The sequence below is a fragment of the Lissotriton vulgaris genome, chromosome 8, assembly GCF_964263255.1.
Source record: "Lissotriton vulgaris chromosome 8, aLisVul1.2, whole genome shotgun sequence".
NCBI classification, from domain to species: Eukaryota; Metazoa; Chordata; class Amphibia; order Caudata; family Salamandridae; genus Lissotriton; species Lissotriton vulgaris.
This window is the reverse complement of record NC_141696.1, coordinates 212,983,012-212,997,059: the sequence shown is the minus strand read 5'-3', so window position 1 is coordinate 212,997,059 and position 14,048 is coordinate 212,983,012.

The following is a 14,048-nucleotide window of genomic DNA, read 5'->3' as shown; positions in this document are numbered from 1 at the left end:
TTCCCTCTGTCTCCCTCCCTCTGTCCTCCTCCCTCTGTCTCCCTCCCTCTGTCTACCCTCCCTCTGTCTCCCTCCCTCTGTCTCCCTTTCCCTCTCTCACTCCCTCACTGTCTCCGTTTCCCTCTCTCACTCCCTCACTCTGTCATTCCCTTTCCCTCCCTTCCTTTCCCTGCCTCCCTTCCTCTCTTTCACTCTCTCACTCTGTCACTTCCTTTCCCTCCCTTCCTTTCTCTCCCTCCCTTTCCCTTTCCCTCTCACTCTGTTTTAATTATTGTTGATTCCTTTTCTTTTGTTACGCCCTTTACGCCCAAGGAGGATTTATTGATTTGAATGATCTGGTCTAGGAGTGTTGGCAACAGGCTTAATCTGTCTAATATTGGGCTGCATGCACACTGGACTCTAGAAATAAGATTGTTCATATTCTCCAGTTTGGTATTGATCCCTGCTATTTGTGTTGCTATAATGTTCATCAGGTCTATTTGAATATCAAGCTTATCGTTTTGCATGTTAAACGCTGTTATTGTTGTCTGTAGTGTATTCAATAAAGATTTAGATATCTCCCAAAAAACTATGGTTACTGGCTGTCTTTCCTTGTTGGAGCTGTGATTTAAAATTTTTGGTCTCCTTTTGGTCTTGTTCTTGGTTAGGCTGGTGGGTTTTGCCGTCAATCTCCCTACTGAAGCTATTGTTGGTATACCTATGATAGCTTTCATTTCCCAGGGTGAATTCCTGTGGCGTGTTTTTTTTGGAGTTAGCATGATGCTTTACGCCCGCTTGGGCAGGCAATTCGGACACAGTTATTTGCATAAAGTCTTTGTTCAGTGGTGATATTCTTACAATTTGACAGACATTGTCAATACCTTCTTGATCGTCTTGGTCCAGCTGGTGCACCTGAGCGGCTATGTGAAGCCTTATTGGTCTAAGGTTGTTTATTACGGGCTTCGGGGTGGACGATGACAGGTCACCTTGGGTTGTTTTGAGTATTGTTGTTGGCGAGTAGGATTTTTCACTGAGACTTAGTACCCTTTGGTCGGAGGTTGTTACGCCTACTGTCTGATTCAGGCGGTCCGTGGTGTTAGTTAGTTCTGTGTTGCATTCAGTGATATTGTATGTAGTGCCCTCGTTATTTGCCCTGCATGCCTGTGCTGTGTCAGAGCTCAGGCTTGGATCCTCTTTAAGTGCCGTTCCTGTACTGGTACCGTTCATCAACTCCTCCCTTACTGACGCTGACAGAACAATCTTTTCCTCTTCCAGGCTTGGTTTTCGTAAAAGCCACTGTTTGATGGTGCAGGTTGAGTTTTGTCCCGCTTCTTTTTGTGGCTTGTTTTTTCCATTCCAAGGCAAAGAAAGTGTCCGAGGAGCTAGAGGAGTCGTAAGGCCTGGGATCTCCGCTGTAGTTGAGTATATGGCTGCACCAGGATCTTTCAGCAATAGCAGTCTGGCGCCTTCCCTTGTGTTTCTAAACATTGTAGCAATCGGTGATATTAGAGGGCTTTTTTGCTTGGTGACACTGCTGTCTGCTTATGTTTTTGCACCTTGATTTTTCTTTTTCTTATTCTGCCTGTCGCTCTTGGTTTTCTGAGTGGGGGTCAGTCTGACTCTCCCCGATCTCATCTCCCTGAGTTGTCTCCCTTAGTTGTCTGCCGGAGTGGGCAGTCGGCAGTCGGCAGTCGGCAGACGGCGGTGGATGGAGCTCACGGGGGGACAGGCTGCGAGCGGAGCACACAGGGGGGGCCGCGGGTCAACCAGACCTAGTCGGACTGCCTGTCGGTCAACCCCCGGGCTCTTACTTTGCGGCCGCCTCTATCGGCAGCCGCGCTCGTGTCTCTCCGCCCTCTGCGCCTTGTTTCTCGCTCCGGTGCCGACCGTTCGGAATAATTGTGCGGTGATGGCAGCAGCTGGAGGAACTTCGTTCATAAAATGCCACAGTGGTCACCACTTATCTCCGTCTAAAAGATCAAATCTGGCAGTGGTAGAATGGTTAATGCTGAATGTTTAGAATGGTTGTATTAATTGGTTGTATTAATTGGAGCAGAAGCAGAAGCAGAGCTGTTAATGGGATTTCTTAGTACAGTCCGGCCTGACTGCTCGTTAATCACCCATCCCCCTCCGCCTCCTCCTTTGTTCACCTTTCTCTGCGGTCAGGGAGGGTAGGGGGGGCTGGCTGCGCTGGGCCGAGGGGGATTGCTGCTTGCGTGCGTGGCAGGGCAAAACGAGGCAAGGCAGTGCTGGGAGGCGATGCAGTGCGGTGCGGCGGGGGGAGAGGTGGCTTCCCTTACCGCTCTCACCTGGAGCCTCTGCGGCAGTTATACGACCGATGCCGAGTCGGAGCCCGGGTCCGAGTGAGCCGACCGTTCTGCTGCTCTGCAATCCTCTGTAAATGCCGTAAACTCTGCAGATGCCACGGCACCGCACCGCAGCGCCCAACAGCGCTCGTCTCTGTGTAGACACCACACGAACGCCTACACTCCCCTCCGGCTCCGAGCACCAAACGCTTCCAGACGCTCCAAACGCCAAACTCGTGCTCGTGCTCTGCCCACTGTTCCAAGAAAGGACCACTGTTCCAAGAGATTACTAGCAAAGCTGGACTGAATCTGTCGCAGATACCCTAAACCTCTATTTTCCCTGCATCCTGTGCCAGAGATACTCTCTATTAAACTTTGAGTATTCTAATTTATATCCCACTATTAATTTATTTATTTCCATTACTGCGAGTTTTAATACATTTATTTATCTAAAATTTTAATCTTTCTTTATACACTGCAAGGGATACTGTTATTTGTCAATAATCACAATATGAATCATTGTCCATTTGGCAAAATTGAGAGAGAATGATTTCGTTGATTAATGTGTTTGCAGTTACATAAGTACTTACACTCTTGCAGAAAGCCAGGCTTTAGGGTATGCAGTGCTTCAAACTACTATGCATTATGCATGTAATGGTGTAACCACCTTCACACTTGTGCTTTAGGCCTACAATTCCCCAGTCAGTATCTATATACTCCAGCAAACACAGTGTGACTGCTGTTGCAATTTCAAAATGAGTCTTGCAGTGCCATGTAGTGATTCATTCATTAAAGTAAAAGTCAACCAATTAAGAATTCACCCAGTGTCTTTACTTATACAAATGTAATCATTCAGTCAGTAAGCATGTACTCATGCAGTGAGCGAGGCTTTAGGGAATGTAGTGATTTAAAGTGCTATGTATTATGCATGTAGTGGTGTAATAACCTTCACATTTGTGATTCAGGGCTACAATCCCCCCTTCTCTATACATACCAGGGGTCTCCAATGAGTAGCTCGGGAGCTACTGGTAGCTCATCAGCCCCCTGAAAGTAGCTCTCAGAGGTGAAGCCAAACAAAGCCAATCTCAGAGATTCTGTGTATATTAAAGAAGGTAGTACTGCTTATTTCACTACCCTTAAGAGTTACAGACAGCCAAACGAATGGCAGGGCCTGTTGATAACACTCAAACACACACTGGGGTGGCGTATCAATTAATCAATTAGGGATGTATAGAGAGCAGTACTCACCTGTGAGGGTTGACAGGCGCTGGGGGAGTATGTGGGGGAGATTTGTGCAACTTTGGTGTTTCTAAAAGCTAGGTCTTATGGCTCTTCCTGAATGCTTTCAGTGTGGGTGTTTATCTGATGCTGAGGGGGAGTTAATTCCAGGTCTTGGCCATGATGTAGGAGAAGGGTGTTCCTCCTGTCTGGTTCTGTGGATACAGAGTATTTCGGCCAAGGCCTGGTCAGCGGAGTGGAAGTTTCTTTTGGGGGTGTAGAAGGAGATTGAGGTATTGGAGTCCGGTGTTGTGGAGAGCTTTATAGGGGTGTGTGAGCAGCTTGAAGGCCACTCTTTTTTCGACGGGGAGCAAGTGGAGTGCTCGTTTATGCTGGGTAATATGGTCTTGTCATGGGATGCTGAGGATGGGTCTGGCTGCGGTGTTCTGGACAGTCTGAAGTTTATGGTGTAGACATTTGTTGATTCCGGCATAGAGGGCGTTCCTATAGTCCAGCCTGCTGGTGATGCGTGCTTGGGTGATGGTCTTCCTTTCTTCGGGGGTGGGTCTATTTGAAGGTCTTACTGAGTATGTGGAGGGTGTTGAAGCATGTGGAAGGTGCAGCGTTGGCCTATTGGTCTGTCGCATGAAACATGTTTATCCACTTTAAATCTAAGTTGAGGAAACTTACTGCTGTGGTAATATCATTTGTGGCACACTGCATGTAATGATTTGAATTTTACTTATTGATAAACGTTTTCCTAGCATTCTGCTGATAACTTCACCTGGAATTTTTTTGTGGTTACTACTAATAATTGTGCTTTGGGTGGTCATAGTGTAATGTTAATACATTCCTCCAGCACAACCCCTACACTTCACAAACACCACTACACTACCCTAAACCCTAAAACACTACCCCCAGCATGAACCTCTACACTACATAAACACCACTGCACTACTTTAAAACCTAAAACACTATACCCTACACTAGACGAACACCACTGCACTATTCTAAACCTTAAAACACTACCCTCAGCATGACCCCCTACACTACACAAACACCAGTGTACTACCCTGAACGCTAAATCTACTACCAACATGACCCCCTACACTACACAAAGACCAATGCACTACCTTAAATCCTGAATCTATCCCCAGCACAACCTGTTCAGTACAGAAACACCACTACATTACCCTAAACCCTAAAACACTACCCCTAACACTTATACAAACAGCACTTCATTTGCTCATATAGATAGTAACTCATAGTTAGTGTTATAAAATCACTATTACAAGTATACAGTTATCCATACAGTTACTGATGCAATCACTGAGTCATATGTATACTACTTTATATACAACAAATGTCACATACACTGCCTTTAATTTTTGTACTTCATTGCACATGTACCATTGAGAGATATATTTGCTCATTACCACACCCATAAAGATATCAACTCACCCAAACAATTGTTATAGCATGTAGTCTTAACGTCATATACCTACTGAATCAACTATTCACACATCCTTGGGCAGTCAGCCCCCCCCCCCCAGCGAACCACACACACATTCACTCTCCCATACAAATACTCAGTTAACTAATCAATAAGTAATATAAACTTTCACGTAGCTAGTAACCAACTGGTGCATTTACAGAACAACTGATAAAGTAATACAGATATTCACACAGTTTAGTCACTATACAATATATTTAATGAGACACTATACATTATTCAAGTAATCACACTGCTACTAAATCCTTTATCCAGATTTTCTTTATCCAGTCATTCTTCAATCCAAGCCATTCAACATTCACTGGATGCTGTCATTAGTGATGTCATATGAGATGTCATCAGTGATGTCAATAACCTTGTCATGAATGATGTAATATATATACGTAAAGAGCTGCGTAAGAAGGGGCCGTATTTAGAAGGAAAGGAAAAGTCATGCAGGGTAACTTTTTGTCTCCTTGTAAATATGTAGGAGCCACCTGCACAACCAGTACATCACAAAAAGAGATGTACTGGTGGCGAAGAGAGTTTGTAAATCTGCAGTAGAATTTTTTTCATTTCTCCTAATTTTTTTCTTACAATATATGCTACAATGCACAGCATACTTATAGGAGAAAAATGCCTTAACTGATTGTTTTTATGCAGGAAGGTGGGTCTTCCTGCGCAAAAACAAACTCCACACGACACAGATATTGTTGCACCATGGTGCAAGGGTGCTTTTTTCACCACATGCCTGCAGTTTAAGCAGCAGTGCAGAGGGAAGGACAGACTTCCAACATATTTATATACATATGTTGCATCTCTGTCCTTCGGAAGTAGCTCAGCAGGCTGTAGCTAAAAAGCTTACAGTGTCATGGTACAGCACTTCCTTATAGTTCTTCAGTTACACATTCACCATATATGACAAATGCATTCTTTAGTCAATTATGCAGTATGTATACATTTATGTATACTTTCACACACTAGCATATACATTTAGCTCTTTCTTTAACCAGAGTAGTTAGTTATGAAAATAACTTTTTATTTTGTTTTTGTACTTTTATATTTTATTTTGATTTTTAGAACTTCTTTTGTTTATTTTGTTTTTTTTAGAAAGAAAAAAGAAAGTCAACAGGACGAACAAAACCATGAACTTTGAGGGAATAAAAAAAACTAGCATTGATGGTTATCAATTGCTCTGCAAACTAGGCCTACTGATTGCTCTCCATAACAAATTAAACAATTGTACTTCACGCAGTGCATTCTAACTTTCAGGAATTGGGGATGTATGTCTGGTCGTGATGTTGAAGGTGATGCTGCAGAGGTACTTGGTGTTGCCGGTGGTGGAGGTACATTTTGGCGCAGTCTTCTACATTCTTCGTGAGCATAGTTAACAGGATGCATGGATTGGAGGTGCTTGCGCATACTAGCAGCGCCACAGGAGTATTTCTTGCTTAAACCTCCTCTAGGCAGTACTGCCTGGCAAATCTTGCATGTTACTTTGGTGGCATTACATTTCTTTTGCCCCTCTGGAAAAGTAAAACATTTCCATACAATGGATGTGTATCTTTTGGGAGGGTGAGGTTCTGGTAGAAATTGTTGAGTAACAAAATCATCAGACTCAGATGATTCTTGCAGTGGTATAGCCATTTTTGAATCCAAAAAAGAAGTTCAGGTTTCCAATGAACAACAAGTGACATTCTTTTCAGGATAGTTCTTATCGTAAGGAAGGTCTAAAAAGAGCAATTGAAATGGGTGTGGTTCTTCAATAGTTAGAACAGTAAGGGCCCGATGTAGGTGGCAAATCCCGGTCGGAAACGGCCAAATTTGGCCGTTTCCGACCAGTATTTGGCATCTCGAGATGTAGGGGGCCGGATTTTACAGATTCTGTAAATTTATCGATTCGGTAATTCCCAGATGTAGGTGGGACTCTTCTGAGACCCAAAGGCCCTACAAATTCGGTATTTTACCACCCAATCCAATTGGGTGTTAAAATACCGAATTCAGGTGTGCATGCACATGTGTGCATGCACACCTAGCCATGTGACAGACAGACATGCCCTTAGGGCATGTCTGTGTGCCACATGGCGCACATGCCTATTTTTGGGGTGCCAGAGGGTGTCAAAGTGACACCCCCTGCACCCTTGTGAAATTCGGTATTTACCGATTCGGTAAATACCGATTCGGTAATGCCCATTCATTCCTATGGGCTTCAAAGCCCATAGAAATGAATGGGCATTACCGATTCGGTATTTACCGAATCGGTAAATACCGAATTCTTCTGAATCGGTATTCCAGCACATCTGGAATACCTACATACCCACCCCTTAGATTTACCAATTTTTAATTACCGAATCGGTAAAATTCGGTAATTAAAAATCGGTAAATCTATTCTACCTACATCTAGCCCTAAGTGTTATAAACCAATAAAATCTCTTTTTTTTGGTCACATGGGATCCGCGTTGGGTGCGTACTTGCAGCACGCATCTAGCGCGACTTCTCTAAATTGCATTCAAAAGTAATAACAGTTTATTAAAACTAAAAGAGACTAACGAGAGTGAACCCAGAATATGTGCAAAGTTCATTGGTGATTTATTTTCTAATCACACCAGCCATCCGCCATAACGCGTTTCACCTCCCAAACGAGGCTTGATCACATGATGTTGGTTGAAACAAACAAAGGTCTTAAATACCAAACAAAGTAGGTGCGGCATCTCTTATTAAGTTAAAGTGACATGTGCATCATTTTCTATTTCAAATAACGCAAAGCAAATGCCAAAAGCGGAAACAGAAAAACCGAACAGAAACGAATTGAGGGCAAGTGGCCAATGTGTTCAATTCCAATTAATTATTTCTATGATGATTTAAAGTGATGATCATCAAAAGTTCATTCATAATCAATCCATCAATAAAGACACTCATTATCCAAAATTATTCATTTTAACCACATTGCAAAACTGTCAAAAAGATATTAAGAATATATATAGCTATACCATATATATACAACTTTATATACATATATGTTAATAAAATAGATTACAAAAAAATATATATAATCTATCTGTCTATATACACTAAGCCAATATTTACATATATACACATTAAGTCTAGTCATGCGTACATATCTTATAGGAATACATTTAGTACTTGTGCACTTGTATATGACTTAGACTTAACAATCTTCCAAATAGTATGATTTATAATGGATAAGAGTGAAAGCAGGAAAATCCTATTCCGTTATGTTTTAAGAGATATGTCTAAATTAGCACTCCTAACTTTTAAGCGTGTAAGACCCTTATAAGCAGCTGTGAATTGAGTTTACGTAAGAACAAAATATAAAGTGCTTGTGTTGCCTAATTAATATGAACAAAGTTGGTTACATGTTAAAAAGAAATGTTATTTCACAGAAAAAAGGGGGAAGTCATTGGGAAGCAGAGTAATTAACCCCACATGATGACTATTTTAATTGCTGTAATGAGACAAATCTCATATGTCAGCTAGTGTATACCGAACATCTCCGAACAGAGAGTGGCCAGAAGCGACCATCAAGTCCCAGCGGAAGGAAAAGGAAAATTCACAAAGTTTATGGTGACATAGATTCGAATCAGATGGAATACCTATTTATAGATACAGGGAGTTCATAGATACCAAGGAAAAAACCAAGGAAAAAAGGCTCACAAATCTTTGAGACAGGTATATAAATCCTCTCGGTCGTTCAGTCCGGCTGGACTTTTACTATTCATTTCCAAAATATACCTTGTCTCAAGAAGATGGAGTTTACCTTCTCTGTCACCTCCCCGTTTTAAAGGCAAAATCGTGTCTACTAGGTAATACTGGAGACCACTAGGGTCACTGTTGTGCATCACCTCAAAGTGGCGCGCCACCGGGTACAATTGATCCTTACTTGCTATGGCCCTGATATATTGGAGAATGCGTTTGTGCGCCACAGGTCGAGTGCTGCCCACATAGCTCAAGCCACATGGGCATTGCAGGACATCAACAACAAACTCCATCTTGCACGTTAGTCTTTTAATGATGGGTATTGGACGTTCTCTAAAGGGACTTATGTAGTGGGTTTTATTTACTCCATGTTTACAAGCTTTACAAAAAGCACATTTTCTGAAACCAGTACTCAGGGCTTCCCATGTCCCTGATATGGTAGTTTCTAGAATGTTGCTCACCAGTGCATTCTCCATTGCTGGGGATTTACGAAAGGTGATCTCAGGTCTAATTGAGACATCACTTCCGATTATGGGATCCCCCCTTATCAAGTTCCAGTTCTTAAGGAAAATCTTTTTGATGTCTGAATGCTGCTGGCAGAATGGGACTATGACTCTAGAATTCACATGCAGGCTGTCTGGGTTGACTGTGGGTTCCTTGATCTTGGGTGTTAAAGATTCTTCTCTTGTTATAGTTCTTGTCTTTTTTATTGCTACATCAAGGATGTTCTCTCTATAGCCCCTTTCCAGGAAGCGCTTCTTACATTCCTGTTGCGCCATCTCAAAGTCAGCATCCGTACTACAAATTCTCCTCATTCTTAGCATCTCCCCATAGGGGATGCTATTAATTAAGTGGCGCGGATGCTGACTTGCGGCATGAAGTACTGTGTTGCCTGCAGTTGTTTTCCTGTGTAATCTAGTTTCTAGATAGTGATTTTTAATGTAAACCTGGACATCCAAAAAATTGGCAGTGATGTCATCTATGTGAGAGGTAAACTGTAAATTAAACAAATTCATGTTTAACCGTTCAACAAATTCCTCTGCATCAGATTTTACGCCTTTCCAAACAAAGAAGAGGTCATCGATATATCTCAAATACATTATGACATGTGATCTCATAGTGTCACCAGGTGCGCCCATGAGGACCCGCTCCTCCCACAGCCCCATTTGTAGGCATGCAAAACTGGGGGAGAAGCAGATATATATATATCTTTTTTCATATCAAATTTTTTTGCGGAAGTCGCGCGCTCACCACGTTAAACACGTACATGACGCCATGTGAAAATGCGCGCACGCAGTGTGGCGTGATACGTATATGTTGCATATGTGCTTGAAGTCACGTACGGATCGCATAGCAATCGCGCATGAAAATATGTACCCATCTCACACCCTACGCGCATCCTACAGAACAATTGTAAAATGGCGGCTATGTTCTGTGCAGCAATTGTGAGAGGGCGCTTTGGGTGCGGGACTGCTCAAAACATTGTAAAAAAAAGAAAACAGAAAATATTATAAAAATATTTTTTAAAATAGAAATATATTTTGCATTTTTTTTAAATATATATTAAAAAATATGTAATGTAATCTTAAAAATAAGATATCTAAAAATGAATATATTTAAAATTAATTTGTAAATCAGTATCAAAGAAATAAATCTAACAATTAATAGATTTAAAAATTGAGTTTTATGTACACTTATTTATATAGACCAAATGTCACATACACTGTCTTTTATTTTTTCTACTTTGTTGGACATGTACCATTGCTCATCACATAGTCTTAACCTCATATACGTACTGAAGTAACTATTTTGATATCTTTGGGCAGTTACAGACCCCCCACCGAAACACACACACATTTACTCTTCATTGTAAATAATCAGTTAGCTAATCAATAACTATTATAGAGTTTCACGTAGCTAGTAACCAACTGGTGCAGCAGTTTACACAACAACTGACCAAGTAATACAGATATTCACACAGTTTAGTCACTATCCAATATATTTAGTGAGACACTATAAATTACTCAAGTAAACAATCAATCATCAAGCACACTACTACTAAATCCACTATCCAGATTTTTATATATCCACTCATTCTTCAATGCAGATTGCTATATATATATAATACATATTTCAATATGGAACCAAACCACATTTACTGGATAATGTCATCAGTGATGTCATTTGAGATATCATCAGTGATGTCATCCATGATGTCACTGACCATGTCATGAATGATGTAATATGTGACATGATCACCAGTGTATTGCGGGCACGACAGTTACAGTTAGTGCAATTAACTATAACGGAGGAATTTCAATGGTTTTGTATGAGTGAAATGTCCAGCTAACTATAACACCCCTAAAACCCATGTTTTTTTCAGAGGATTTCTAAGGTTTTTTAAATGATAATTCCTAACTACAACATGCTTGAAGCCTATGGTTTTTTCAGTGAATATATACATATGTATGTTTATGTATATGTATATATATATATATATATATATATATATATATATATATATATATATATATATATATATGTGCGTGTGTGTGTGTGTGTATATATATGTGTGTGCGTGTGTGTGTGTGTGTGTGTGTAGTGGCAGTTGCCAGTAAGTAGTTATAGTTATAGTTAGGCTTGTGTTTATATAGGAAAATCTTTTGTTGGTTTGCTTATAACTTTGGTGACATCTGAAAAATCAGCAATAAACTTTCCAAACAAAAGTTTTATCCCCTGTAGCTCCTTCCTACAAACTTCTGGAGTAATACATCAAGCAGGGTCACAGGAAAGGAGGAGCTCCCAAAATGCATTTTTACAATGTATTTTTCAACAGAAAATTTGACCAGTTATATAGCAAAAACTGCTGAACAGAATGACACCAAGTTTGGCAGAAAGCTAGAACTTAGTTTAGAAAATGTGCGTCTTGTGATTTGGTGTAAATTTGATCTGTAGTTTTGAGCAAATAAGGCAAAACAACTTTGTAAATTTCACACTGTGCAAGGACAGTAGAGCTGACAAAACTCGAGACCTGATGTGATTGGCTGCCAGCACATTTAACAACGATATTATGGCAGCCACTTCGGGACTTGGAACTCTTGAGTCATTGAAAAAGGATAAAAAAAGATATAAGGGGGCCACAAATGTATTTTTTTAAAACACTTTGCTGCAAATTTGAGGTGGATTTGCGGCAACATTTGAAAAAAATTATAATAATAACCCCCCCAGGGCCCGGGTGTGATGCTTTCTCTAATTTCATTATTTTGGAGAGGGGGTGAGTGGCCCCTTCCCTAGGCCTCTACGAGAGTCTGGGAACTCCATCCCCCAGGGCATATGGAATAATAATGGGAGAGGGGCATGCCAGGGCAATTTTTAAGAAAGGGGTGGTATTATTTGGCCCTCCTCTATGAGCCTGGTCAGGGCCCAGGAATGCTGGATATATTTATTAGGGGTAGGGGGCTACGTGCACTCCTCCCCAAGCCCATATCAGCTCTGGGAACCCCATTCCCTGCAGCCCAATATTTAACAGTGTCCCATGAAACTCACCCCTGGTAAACTGTGGTTCTCTGCCTAGGAGAGTATTGGCATACCCTGCTCGCACTCTCCTGGGCAAAGAACAGAACTTTGCTCCCACCCAGCTGGAGCAGTAAAATAAATGCTGCCTCCCACCCCCTGGAGTAGGACAAAGGCAAGGTGCTGGCTCCCACCAGCACCAGGGCATTCAGCAAAAATACAAAGAATGGTTAGCTCCCACAATCATAACCGGCAGGGCTGATGGTGGCACTGGGGCTCCCCCTGCAGCCATCAATGAAATCAAGGCTCCCACCACGATGGTGTCTAGGAAGGCAGTCAGGGAGCCAGCCAGTGCGCAGGGACTCTTCCCGCAGCTCCAATTTAAGTAAAAGGAGTGGGTGCCTTGTGTAAAATCACAGGGACCCAAAAAAGAAAATTTAAAAAAAAATAAAATAGAAAGATAATGGGCAGCAGGAGGCACCCACATATTATTCATTACTCTGATATAAAGTGTCCCAAAATGCCCTGCGAGGGCCTTTCTATATATATTTTTTGAGCTTGGTGGTGCCCCTAGAACAGGGAGTGGCACCACCACGCCTTTTGTTAATGTTCTAGGGGGAAGCAGGGAGTGCAGCAGTCCTTCAGCAACATTAAAAATAGAATAACAGTAAATTTCCTGGGTCATTAAATCCATGACCATCACAAGAGCTTACCATATTTTTGCAGCATTCCTAGATGGAGTTCTATGCTCCTCCGCTGGCATTCAAAGCCCTCTTGTTGTTGTTTTTAAAAATGGTAAAATAAAGATTCAGCGACATGTTGAGTTTTTAAAATAAAAAAAGACTAAATCTTCCTTTTAACATCGTACGGGCCCACAAAATGTAAGCATAAAAACATTGTTAAACAGACACATGTTGATTTGATTTTTTTTATTACATTTTACTAAACATTTTATAATAATAACTTTAGAAAACATTTCATCGGGTAAATAAGTGAAATATACATTTGATTACAATATTGGTGATTTTTTACATAGATCTGTTTTATAAAATACTGATATTCTCATCCCTTGATAAAACCAATAGGGCTACGTTTTATATTTTGGTGTTATGATTTGCTGATTTGCTGACAGCAACAGTAGGTTTGCCTGAATACATCCAGGGCCTGCGAGACCAACTCCACACTTCGCATGCCAGAAGGCCTTGTGCTGTAGGAGGTAGGGAGTTTGCAGGGGGTTGGGCACAAGGCCTGTGCTGAACCTCACGCTACACATGGTCAAAGAGCAGATACAGCTGGGGTAGGGTGCTCACAGTGACCAGGCCCTGTGCCCAATCGCACTCTAGGCACAAACGTCTTATTTTAAGTTAAAAAAAATCTAGAAATTCTTTGAAAAACAAAGGTCAAGTGGATGTTATAGTTAGGAATTGTAATTAAATGTTACTATGCATTTAATAAAGGGTCAAAAATTCACAGATAAAAACAAAGGTTAAAGGGACTAATATCTCAATAAAATCATAACATTTTAAACTAACAAAACCACTGAAATTCCCCTGTTAAACTTACCTGAAGTAACTATTACTCATACCCTAAAGTAGCTATAACTGGAGCCCTTGGCTGCACACACCTCACACCCTGCACTGCCAAATGCTGTATGTGGCTGGGAGTTGAAAAAGTTATGTATAGTAATGAAATGTTAATTTACTTTAAAAAACCATCACAAATTTCACTGTAAAGTTAGGTGTGGTAATAATATCAAACTTTACATTAAGGCACCTTAAAAATTAGCTGAAAAACAAAGGTTAAAAATGACATTATTGTTAGGT